The sequence below is a fragment of the Dendrobium catenatum genome, unplaced genomic scaffold (assembly GCF_001605985.2).
Source record: "Dendrobium catenatum unplaced genomic scaffold, ASM160598v2 fragScaff_scaffold_1557, whole genome shotgun sequence".
NCBI lineage: Eukaryota > Viridiplantae > Streptophyta > Magnoliopsida > Asparagales > Orchidaceae > Dendrobium > Dendrobium catenatum.
In genome coordinates this window covers 6,611,061-6,623,839 of record NW_021320019.1, presented here as the reverse complement: position 1 = coordinate 6,623,839, position 12,779 = coordinate 6,611,061, and positions in this window count along the sequence as shown.

Sequence of the window (12,779 nt, the reverse complement as noted above, 5' to 3'; positions counted from 1 at the left end):
CAGCTTTTATATAAATAGATGGTTAGAGGCAGCTTATTAGAAAAATAAGGCAAATATAAGAGAATAATGATATTTTTGGAGATAATAAGATGCTACAGCGAGAATTTGCAGACCAACCGCGAGACACGTGGCCCAATGTGCGACTTATGAGAATATAATTATTTCATTGCATTTAAAGCCATTCATTATTATTTTCTGAATAATGCTAAGCTTCTCAAATATATTTATATTCGAATTTTTTTTTTTTTTTTGAAAAATTTGGGCTTGGCCTCTATATGAAAAAAAGCAAAAAAAGATTACAAGTAAAAACTCAAAAACCAGCCCCAAAAAAGGGGAAGCTCACACAATCGGGAGCCAAAAAACTAAATCAGAAACCAAAAGAAGAGAGCTCCCAAAACAAAAAAATAGCCTGGACTCAAGAAGAAAGTCATCATCACAGTATTTCATGAAGAACATAATCCTCTGGTTGCCCGAAGACCATCCAAGGGGGGCTCCACATCATCATTGTCCAAGGCTAATACGAAGGCAGCAGCAGACATATTTACTGAGAGCCCCAAATTGAGAAACGAGCATAATGTAAACCATAAGGCACAGCAACATCCGCAAATGAGAAATAAACCACGATCAAAACATATCCATGATAGCAGAGTGATATTTCCACTTGAGAACTCTCTCAAAAATAACATTTTTTATACACCTGGATGTAGAGATGTAGCAGCTCGCAGAGTTACCAAACCTTTTGTTATTTTGCTCTTTCCAAATATAGTAAATAGAGCAACAAGTAAATATTTGAAATATTTTTTAATTGCACAAAACACCACTCATTACTTTTTCATTAGAAAAAAGTATTTTGAATTTTATATATTTTTTATTTTTTATTTTAAAGTATTTTGATATATATATATAGGAAATTAGATTTTTTACAAGTATTCTAATGAAATATTAGAGTACAACTTTTTCTAATAATTATTCCTTCAACAAAGTTCAAAGAATAGATACCTCTAGTGACCTCTTCCTAAGAATTTGAGAAAGTTGGGCAAAATTCCTCGACTTATTTATGCTGTCTTTTTTAGAAATCTAGGTGTCATATTAAATAAAAATCATGAGGCACAAACTTTGTTGGAAATATTCATGCATATAAGTAAACTATAGAATTCTACTCTTCCTTTGAGATTATGAAGTAAGGAACATTAGTTTGGTCTTTTATGTGCTGTCAAAGAGGTTGTTGGAGATGTAAAATGGAGGGTGATGATGATCAGCTATTGATAATTGAGGGATGACAGTAACAAGATATCGATTAGGCAATGGTGATCAAATAATAATGATTAGGTGACGTTAATTAGTCAGATAAAAGTGATTAGATAATAATGATCATACAATGTTGGTTGAGTGATGAAGGTTGGGCAAGTGATAATTGGTGATGGTGATCATTAGCATGGATGGTCAAGTAGCACTATGAAATTCTTTAGATCTCCTATCTCTCTATGATTTCAAAGCGAAGATCTTATATATTTATATAAAGAATGATGGTGTATTATAAAATTAGAATTCAATTGGTTCTAAATTTAATTATAAAATATCTTTGTGGATTTTTAAGAACATTTTCATCTAGTGTTTATCTTGACTCTTTATCTTTTTGCACTCTCCAATTTTGAGTTGATTTGGTAGCATGCAACATGATTTAGCTAGAAGATGATCAAAATGATATCTTGATTCTTTATGAAAATTTAAAATGATCCACAATAGTATTACAAAATTATTTTAATCCCTCAACTCCTTAACAAAGAATCAAGATAGTCCTATTATAAGATTATTTTGATTTCTTTTTAAAGACTTAAGGGATGAAAATGATTATGTAATATAGTTGATGATGATTATTTTGATTTTTTCTAAAGAATCAATAGATCATTTTGATCATGTTCTCATGACTTAGCTAAAATTTCACTCACTAATATCATATTTAACACCATATATTATCATCAAATAAATTTTTTTATATTGAGGAATGAACTACAACTTTTAAGTTATAAAATGAAACAACAAAATTTAATCTCATGTAAACCTAAAATTAAGTTCATAACAGGCCAAATTAGCGCGACATTATTCTGTGCGGAGATCGAACGCATAACGTCATCCGGAGATTAACCAGAACGTGCCACATCAGCGGTACCGTGCGGTATCGAGCAATATCGAGTCACAAAACCTAACACAGAGTGATGTGACACATTCTAGTTGGTCTACAGATAGCATTCGGCGTCTACACATATTAATTTTTCCAAATTAGCATTGCACGATTAAATTAAAATTAGCGGTGAGTGGACGAAGGAGATTTCCATTAGGGGTGTCAATTTCGGGTTACGGGTTGGGTTCGGGACGAACCCGAAACTGACCCGGTACTATTTGGGCTAGGGTCGACCTGACCCGTTTTAATAAACAGGTCGATTTTCTGGACCCGAACCCGATCCGCTTCGGGTTCGGGTCAACCCAACCCAATCCAGATGCAAGACTCGGGATGAAACACAGCGCGGAACTGCCTTGGATGCCGCGGATGCCGGATGCGAAAAAACACAGCGCGGAACTGCCGTGGATGCCGGATGCAAGAAGCGGCGCGGAAGTGCCGCTGACACCGACGAGGCGGCGACTAACGCCGGCCGGACGCAAGAGCCAGAACTACAGCGGACGCGACATGGCTCGGGCTCGGGATGCGATGCGACCTGGCCTCGGGACGCACCGCGACGTGACTCATCCGGGCAGGCGGGGCAGCCAGGAAGCGGGCATGGGTTTTTGTGCATTCCGGGTCATTTCGGGTTATCAACTGATTGTCCCAGGACGATCCCAGATCGTCCTAGACGATCCTGGAGCAGATTTTCGATATTACACACAATATATATGAGACAACACCAAGGTTATGAAGACAAAGAACATCCAGAGCATGCATGTCATCTTCACAAGGCAATATATGGATTAAAACAGACATCAAGGCAGTGGTTCACAACCTTCTCAACATTCCTACAACAATTAGGATTTCAACCAAGCAAAGCAGATCCCTCACTATTTATACTCTCACAAGAAGACTCCTAGGTGTACATATTAATACACGTCGATGACATTTTACTCACAGGTAACAACTCATCACTCATCTCTAGCATCATATTGAACTTGCATAACACATTTTCTATGAAACATTTAGGCACAGCAAATAACTTTATTGGCATCAAAATAACCACACACCAAAACTCACTTTTTCTATCCTAGACTCAATACGCAAAATCACTACTTCACAGTACGGGACTTCATACATGTAAAACTCTTTTTAATCCATCATGCACAAAACCACCACAACATATAACCAATGATCCCATTCTCACAGACCCACACATATACAGACAAATAACAGGATCTCTTCAATACCTAACCATAACAATACTAAACATAGCATTTCATGTAAATCTCTTTTGTCAACACATGCACAACCCACGACCATATCATGCATATCTGCTCAAGAGGCTACTCGGTATATCAAAGGCACAGAAGACTATGGCATACCAATCTCACTAGGACCACTCACACTAACTGCATACTCAGATGCAGACTGGGCAGGTGAGACAGAGACAAGGAGATATACTTATGTATATTGTTCATTTCTCGGTACCACACCGATCTCATGGAGTGTCAAGAAACAACATACCGTAACAAGATCATCCACGGGGGAAGAATACATAGCTTTGGCTGAGGCCATCACCGACATCATTTGGCTATGACAACTACTACAAGATTTCAAAATACCTATTTTGCATCCAACTGATCTTCATTGCGATAATACTTCCACCATAGCCCTAGCTAATAACCAGTGTTTCACGCAAGAACGAAACACATTGAGATCGATCATCACTTCATAAGACACCAGATTCACTCGAATATCATTCGAGTTCAACCAATCAGCACTCAGGATCAGATAGCCGACATTTTCACGAAGTATCTCTCCACTCCAAGATTTCATCTTCAGAGACAAGCTGAAGGTTTATGAAAACCATCATCTTGAAAGGGGGTAAAAAGGAACGAATGATCTCAGCCGACATATAACAAACCACGTGCATAACATCACGACAGTCCACGTGTATAAACAAGAAACAAATCTCAGCCACATACAAGGAACAAATATCAGCAACACATGTATGCACTTGTAACACTATAAATAGAGATGTACAATAAACAATATGATGCAAAGATGAATAATACAATGACTGAAAGTCACAACTGATTCATCATTTCATTTGTCCTCTACTACTTTAATTCTTCTTTAGTATCAATAATAATGTTTGTAAAATATATGAAATAACTAACACAAATATGTTATTTTATACATGCATCTCGTGTAGAACATAATAAGAATTCATTTAAAATTATATAACGAAAGATTAAAATGGTCTTTGAATTATTTATGTCCCAATCTATAAAATTTATTCTATTTAGTTTATTAGTACTCAAAATCTAAATTAAAATAAACCCTTAATTTTTCAAATTTGATCTTAGATAATCTAACATAGTGACTAATTTGAATCATATTTGAAAAGTTGTGTGACTAAATTGGATCATTTAATAGCTGAGAGTAAAATAGGCCCGTACAAATAGTTAAGAGACATTTTGTTCTATTTTTTCTGAAAATTAATTAACACACCCGTTTCTAATATTATAAGTTTTGTGAAATTTTATAAGTAAAGATCCAGGCCATTTGTTTTTTGCTTTCATCTACAGTTTTATATAGTTTATTTTTATTTTTAATATTTATATAGTTTGCATTTTTGTGCACTTATGGGTCGAGTATGCAAACGAACCGAGCTGAGTCGAGTATGTTTGAGTTCGTTTGCTATAAGCTTGCTCAAATTCAATTCGAGTTTGATTTCAACTTTTTTGTTTGTGTTCAAGCTTGGTTCATTTAAATTAATGAGTGTTCATGTTTGATTTATGTTCGATTCATTTCATGCTTATTAAGCTTTAAACAAAAGAGTCTTATCGAGCTATAAACGAGCTCTACTTCTAGATGTATATTAGCTTAACAAACGAGTCTTATCGAGCGTTCTAACAAACAATTACATCAAGTATGTTCGTGAACATATTTAGCAAAGTTTTTTAAATGATCAAACAAGCTCATTGACGAACATATCTAATGAGTATTCTTGAGCTATCAAATGAACCCGTTCATGAACATATCTAATTAATATTTTCGAGCTCTTTCATGAACAAACGATTTATGATACATATTTGTTCTGTGAGCGGGCTTTGCATAATGTTAGGTGGAAGCGGGAAGAAAAAAAATAAATATTAAATGATTTTAGATGGGATTAGTAAAAATAAATTATTAAATTAAATTTAACAATATTGATTTTTTAAAACTCTAATATAGTTCTAATTGAGCTTCTTAACGAGTTTGTTCAAGAGCGTTAAACAATATTGTTCGTGAATATAAACAAACCAAACGCCGAGCTATTCAAGCTCGTTTATCTAGCCATCAAGTATTTATTAAAAGTGTTTAAGCTGGTTCGTTTACCTTATCCAACGAACATGAACAAGCTCTTATCGAGCTGAGCCACGAGTAGCTCGTCGAACGCTCGATTCATTTGCATCCCTAATTATTATAGACTATATCATTTATATTATTACAAAATAGAAATAAATTATTTTTGATAATTTTATTTATATATTTATATTATCTTGGAATGCATATATTTTGTGCCTGTGGGGACGCCTGGGCGTGCGCAAGGTGTCACTTTCATGGACAATCAGATAGCATTTTTAAAAGTAGCTTCCGTGCTATCCTTCCATCCACAATCAAACCTCCTCCTTACAAGTGTTAAGTGCCACACACATCGCTGCTTGTCAGGTTGGTGAAGAGTTGGTTGGGCAAAGCTCAGGTCCCTGATTCGAATCCCTTGGGAAATAGTGAAAGCCTTAAGTGTTAGCCTGTGTAAATTGATGTGGGTTGCATGCTAGGTCGACCGGAGTTTCCAATGGCCTAAGCACAGTGCTTCCTCGTCACAAAAAAAAAAAGTGTTAAGTGCCACTTCCTTTCACCTCAGGCAGCCTAAGATTCCCTATGTTGGTGTGCTTCACTGCAAATGAGTTGCAGTTCATTGCAGAAGAAGAGTGAAGAGGCAACTCATATGAGGAAAATTATTAGGTCCGGACACCTGACATAGATCTCTACGTCCAGTGTCCAATAAAATATTGGCATGTGGAATATACACGTGTCCGCAGAATTTTAAGTCAAGCGCGTCAAAAGCGCAGGTAAAGTACAGTCAAAGCGCAATTAAAGCACAATCAAAGTGCAGTCAAAAAGCACAGTCAAAACGTAGTCCACGTGGCAAATTTTAATTGAATATCCGGACCTATTTTTAGGTCCGGTCCCCGGACCTAATAATTTTCCCTCATCTAGAGCTTGTAGTGAAGTTTTCAATTGGTTGTTTGCAGATAGAAAATATGCTTAAGAAAATTATGATTATGCTTTCTTGCTTATTTTGTATGATCGATCATTACAGTTGAGGAGTTTTTGAGAAGCTTGGTATATAGAGTTTAAAAATCCTTGTTGATTTCTAGCCCTTGCAACCATTTGATGAATTCTTTTGAAAATATTTTCTGAACTTCAATCAACCAAAACAGCTCTTTTAGTTTCTGAGTGGGTCGCCTTCATTCTCTGTTTGGTGTGTTATCTTGTTGGAATAAAGTAACATACAACTTCAGCTAACGTTATTCTATTTGCTCATACGGGTGATTGTAACCTAAGATAAGAGCATATTTCCTGTTCTCTTCTTTAGCTTTATTCTAAGTCCAGGCTTTTTATGGTCTCAACCATTTAATAAAGAAATGTAAAGGAGAGAGATTGTTTTATAATCCTTTTTTTTTTGTAATTATTGAGGTTTAAAATTTAGGAAAAGAAGAGAGCATCTCATCCAATTTGAAAATTCCTAGATGAGATTCCAAATTCTTGAACGAGATGCTTTCTCTCATTATTCCATGGAGAGTTTGGACGCTAAAGAGTTTTTCAAATCTGAGTGCACACAGTGTTTGTATACACTGTGTATAAAAAAAACAAACTATGTATTTTTGAGAAATTATTCTTGAACGAGATGCTTTCTCTCACCCACAGGAGAAATTATTCCGTGCGGAGTCCAGACAGTAAAGAATTGTCTGGATGTGAGTGTACATAATGTTTGTACACACTATGTATGAAAAAAATCAAACTATGTATAAAATTATATTCAGTGTACACACTGTATACACTCACATTCGAACAGTTCTTTACCGTCCGTATTTCGCACGGAATAATTTCTCCACCCGCTGAGACTTAGGGTGGTTGGTGGGCGAGCACGGTTAGGAACCCCCATCCCGGATTCGAATCCCCCTACTATGGCCTCACCTCTTCAGTGGGGCAAAACAAGTGTGGGCCCAATTCCGGTTGGTGGCCTCGCTAGATTCCGCTGAGGGATTAGTTACGGCGCTAAGCGCTTCCTTTGGAGTTTCAACGGGTAGATGTTGCGATCTCGCTGGATGTTGCGATCCCACCTGTAGCTTTGTTCCCACTTGCCGACGTGAGAACGCTCGTCTCTGTGAGCCTGTCTGGCAACAAATGGCCCCCAAAGTCTTTTAAAATCATTTTTTTTTATGGAGTGGCATCAGCATTTGAAGCGGTCATTATTAGTCTTTTTCAAATTATTTTCTTTTGGATATCAGAAGATAGCATAAAATTTTCATGTTTGCATTTAAAACTATAGGCTTGTAATATTTCAATAATGCTATTTTATATTCAAAATTTTATTTATATAGAACTATTTTTGTAGTAGGTTTTTGAGAAAAAGATAGGCAAAGAGATTCAAAACAACAACTGATGGAACACAACTTTTGTATGTGATAAGATTTCGTTTGGGACGGCTTTCTTATTGCTTCTTAAAAACAATAATTTTAGTGCAAAAATTTTAATTTTTATTGTAGAAAGTTGTTTTAAGAAGCAGTGAGAAAGCCATTTCTAATGAAGCTTAAGTTATGAATTTTACTTATGAATTGTATAAGAATGATTGTATTTGAATGAGATGATGATAAGATCAATAAAATCTAAGACTTTGTCTGAGACGGTTTTCTTAATGCTTCTTAAAGCAACTTTTTAGTACAACAAACAAAATTTTTATACTAAAAAGTTTCTTTAAGAAACAGTATGAAAGCTGTCCCAAATGAAGCCTATGTTATATTCTTTGACATGATTCAATAAATCATTAGTCATTCATATCACGATGATCATGTTTCATGACATGTTATGAAGATCACATGGCATGTAATAATTAGTGGCTTATTTGAATCATATTATCACACCAAATATGAAATTCTATGCGTGTTCTCATGTTCATTAACTAGGATGTTTTTGTTGGAGATTACCGAGAGGTTTGAGAGAGAAGAGAAGCACAGGATAGAGAGAAAGAAAGCTGCTGTAATCTTATTATTAATTCACTGAAGTATTACAATTGAGTATATATAATGTGAGATGATACAGAGATCCGTGAGTCTACAAATGTGGGACTAAGCGGTATAAGTATTGTGCTTATATTTCCCCTCAAATTATGCATTCGGTGATCGAATGGATAATTTGGAGCATAGATATTCGAACCGTGAGCTTGAGAACGGTTTAGTCAAGATGTCGGCTATCTGTTCTTGAGATGAAATGTGTTGTATATTTATGTTGCCGGTATGTATTTGTTGACGATTAAACTGAAAATCAATCTCAATGTGTTTTGTATGAGCATGAAAAATTGGATTATTGGCAATGGCTATGGCCGAGATGTTGTCGCAGTGTATATATAGTAGTTGGAGAAGTTTGAGGAATCTGAAGTTCTTCCGCCAGACGCCGAAGCCAGAGAACTTCGGAAGTGGCAGCGGAAAGCGCTCGATACTCTGCCTCGGTGGATGATTTTGCTACGGTGACTTGCTTCTTGACCGACCATGATATGAGGTTTGGACCCATGAACGTGCAGAACCCAGAGACAGATTTGTGGTCGGTGATGTCGGATGCCCAGTCGGCATCCGTGTAGGTGCGGAGAGTGGTGTCGCCGGTCATGATCGGAAGAACATATGAGATGGTTCCTTTGACGTATCGAAGTATCCGTTTGAGTTGCTGAAAGTTGCGGTCGGTGGGACTTTGCATATGTTGACACACTTGATTTGTGGCAAATGCAATGTCGGGCCGTGTAATTGATAGATACTGTAGCGATCCTGCGAGACGGCGATACAGGAGAGTGTCGTGGAATGGTTTGTTGTTGTCCGGTAGATGCTTGGATGATGGAGTGATTGGTGTGAGGGAAGGTTTGCAGCTGGAGAGGCCGGCTTCAAGAAGCAGGTTCTGTGCATAATGAGCTTGACTGAGAAAGAATCCATTGTGAGAGCAGGTGATCTATATGCCTAAGAAAAGAGAAATTTGTCCCAATTGTTTTAAGGCGAAATGGGATTTGAGATCGCAAAGAAGCAGCTCGATTTGTGTTTGATCGTTGCCTGTTACAATAATATCGTCAACGTATATGAGGAGATAAATTTGAATATGTAATTTGGTGTAGATTAGAAGAGATGGATCGGAACGACTAAACCTGAACCCACGAGCTTGAAGTGCGGTTGTAACTTTCTGAAACCACTGTCGGGGAGCCTGCTTGAGGCCGTAGAGTGATTTGTGTAAGTGACATACCGCGTCCAGATGATTGGGGTCCTCAAAGCCGGGAGGTTGACGCACGTAGACCTCGTCCGGGAGATCGCCGTGGAGGAAGGCGTTTGATACATCTAGTTGGAGCATCGTCCAGTTTCGGTTGATGACTAGATTGAGAAGAAGACGTATTGTGACCATTTTGGCGACAGGACTGAACGTTTCGCTGTAGTTTTGGCCAAAGGTTTGAGCGTAATCGAGGGCGACTAGTCTGGCCTTGTACGATCAATTTGTCCATTTGGAAGTTGTTTGATCTTATAAGTCCATTTGCTACCGATAATTGGTTTGTTGTTGGGTTTGGGTACAAGTGACCAAGCGCCCTGGTTGACCACTGCCTGAAATTCATATTTCATAGCGTCCCGCCAGACATCGAATTTGTCCGCTTGCTTATATGTTGTTGGTACAGGTTGTGGTTCAGTTTGGCTGTTAAGAGAGAGGATTTGTCGAGGTTTTGTAATCCCAGATTTTGATCTCGTTTGCATTGGATGAGTTGGAGGTGCTGGTATGGGAGCAGTTACGGGAGATGACCGTTGCGTGTTGGCGGGAGAGCTGATTGCAAGGGGCTGAGGGAGAGGAGCTGTAGTAGCAGGAGCTGTTTTGTAATTTGTATCTGATGTTGTTGATGTTGGTACAAGAAGTAGCGGCGGAAGACTAATTGCAGGATTGGAGGTGTTGTCTGTGGTTGTTGAATCGGTTTGCTGAAAAGGGAAGATGTTCTCTTGAAATTGAATATGCCGTGAGATGTGGACCTTGTGGGTATGGAGATCATAGCATTTGTACCCCTTGTGTTGCGTTGAGTATCCTAAGAAGAGACACTGTTGAGACTGAGGTTCAAATTTGTTGTTCGTGTATGGCTGCATCCAGAGATAGCAGAGGCAGCCAAATGTTCGTAGATGCGTGTAATCAGGAATCTTGTTGAAGAGCATTTTGTATGGAGAGCGGAGGGCTAACAGTTTGCATGGTAACCTGTTAATAAAATAGTTAGCGTTGGAAAACGCGTCTAACCAGAATTTGTCTGGAAGATTGGATGCATGGAGTAGTGTCCTGGTTAGATCAAGGAGGTGCCTGTGTTTTCGTTCGGCAAGGCCGTTCTGTTCTGGAGTATGAGGACAGCTTAGTTGCCGTATAATGCCATGGTCATTAAGTAATGAGTTGAATGCTGTACTGATAAATTCGCCTCCGCCATCGGAGCGAAAATGCTTGGGAGTGCTCGAGAATTGATTGTTTATTAGACTGAGGAAATTTTTAAAATAGTTAAGTGATTCATGTTTAGAATTCATAAAGTATAACCAACTAAATCGTGTGAAGACGTCAATGAATACTATGTAATAACGAAAAGTGGTAGTTCCGGATTGAGGTACCGGCCCCCATACATCCGAGTGTATGATATCAAACGGTTTTGTACTCACAGAAAGCCTTTTATTGAATTTTTGTTTATGGCTTTTAGCTAGACGACAGGATGTACAGTGAAAATAAGAAGCAATATGTTTCATGTTAGGAATACAAGTAACAAGAGAATTAAAAATTTGTGTATTCGGATGTCCAAGACGGGCATGCCAAGTAGGTTGCGAAATGATATTGGTCTGAAGTGCTTGGATTCTATTTTCCGGTGCCATCCGGAGGTGGTAGACGCCATTAGACCTGTCAATATTTGACCCGACCCGAAAACCCGATCCGAACCCGACCCGGAATTTTCGGGTTTGGGTTGACCCGAACCCGAAGCGGGTCGGGTTCGGGTCCGGGAAACCGACCCGTTTGCAAAAACGGGTCGGGTTCGGGTTGACCCGGCGGGTTTCCGGGTCAACCCGAAAACCCGTTTAATTTAAAAAAAATTGATTCCCGCTGCCCTAGCCCGCCTTGCCCGCTGCCCTTGCCCGCCTTGCCCGCTGCCCTAGCCCGCCTTGCCCGCTGCCCGCGTCTGCTGCGGCGCTGTCTCGAGCGATCGAGCGGTGGAGGCGTCGAGCCCGCCTGCGGCCTGCCCAAGTCGCACCCATTAGCATCAAACGTGATCGATACAGAATTATCTTGGGTTAATTTTGAAACGGATAACAAGTTGTGAGTGAGGGTTGGAACATGAAGAAGATTACAAAGGTATAGCTTACGTGGTGTATTAGGAAGGGGTAGCAAACCTTGACCATAGTTGTGAATGGGCATCGCAGAGCCGTTAGCAGTCGAAACAGAGTCCGATCCGTGATAAGTCGTGGAGTTCTGGAGTGTTGTACCGTCCGCTGTCATATGAGCGGTGGCACCGGAGTCCATGATCCACGTCTGGTTGTCATCTTGAGAGGTTTGAACTAGGTTCGTACGAGGAGCAGAGGGTTTGGATGATGTGTAATTCAAGTTACACTTGTGCCAACATGTGATAGCGGTGTGACCAAGTTTACCGCATATATGGCAGAGCGGACGTTGTCCGGAATTCGTATTAGGTGTGGGAGTGCGATTGGCTGTTTGATCTGGAGCCGGTGGAGGCCTGTTTGTATTGTTAGTAGATCGAGCGCTGTGTTTGGCATTCTTGGAGCGTTGGTTGTAACTGGTAGTATAGTAGGCCACGGTCGACTAAGACGGCTGATTCTTGAGTTCTTGATTTACATGGAGCTCTTCGCTGCAGAGAAGCGAATAAAGAGAATCAAGATCAGCTGGTTGTGATGACGACCGAATGTATGTCTTTATGTAATTGTAGTGTGTTGGTAATCCGTTGAGGATGTATAACACAATATCTTCAGGATCGATTTTGGTGCCGGAAGCAGCAATAGTATCCACGATGCTTTTCACTTTATCCAGATATTGTTGCATTGTGAGAGTTTGCATTTGAATGTTGTGTAACTCATTTTTGAGTTGTAGTATGCGCGATCGGCTTGAAGCTTGGAGTCTTCTTTCAAGAACTGACCATACCTCATGAGCAGTCGAGGCGGTGATGACGTACGGCAAGATAGTCGGGGAGATTGTGGAGAAGAGAGCGGACATGAGATTGCTATCTACCAGGCGCCACCGGTGGTATTCGAACATTTGATCATCCGGCGGTGGTTCGGTAATGCCGGTGAGATGA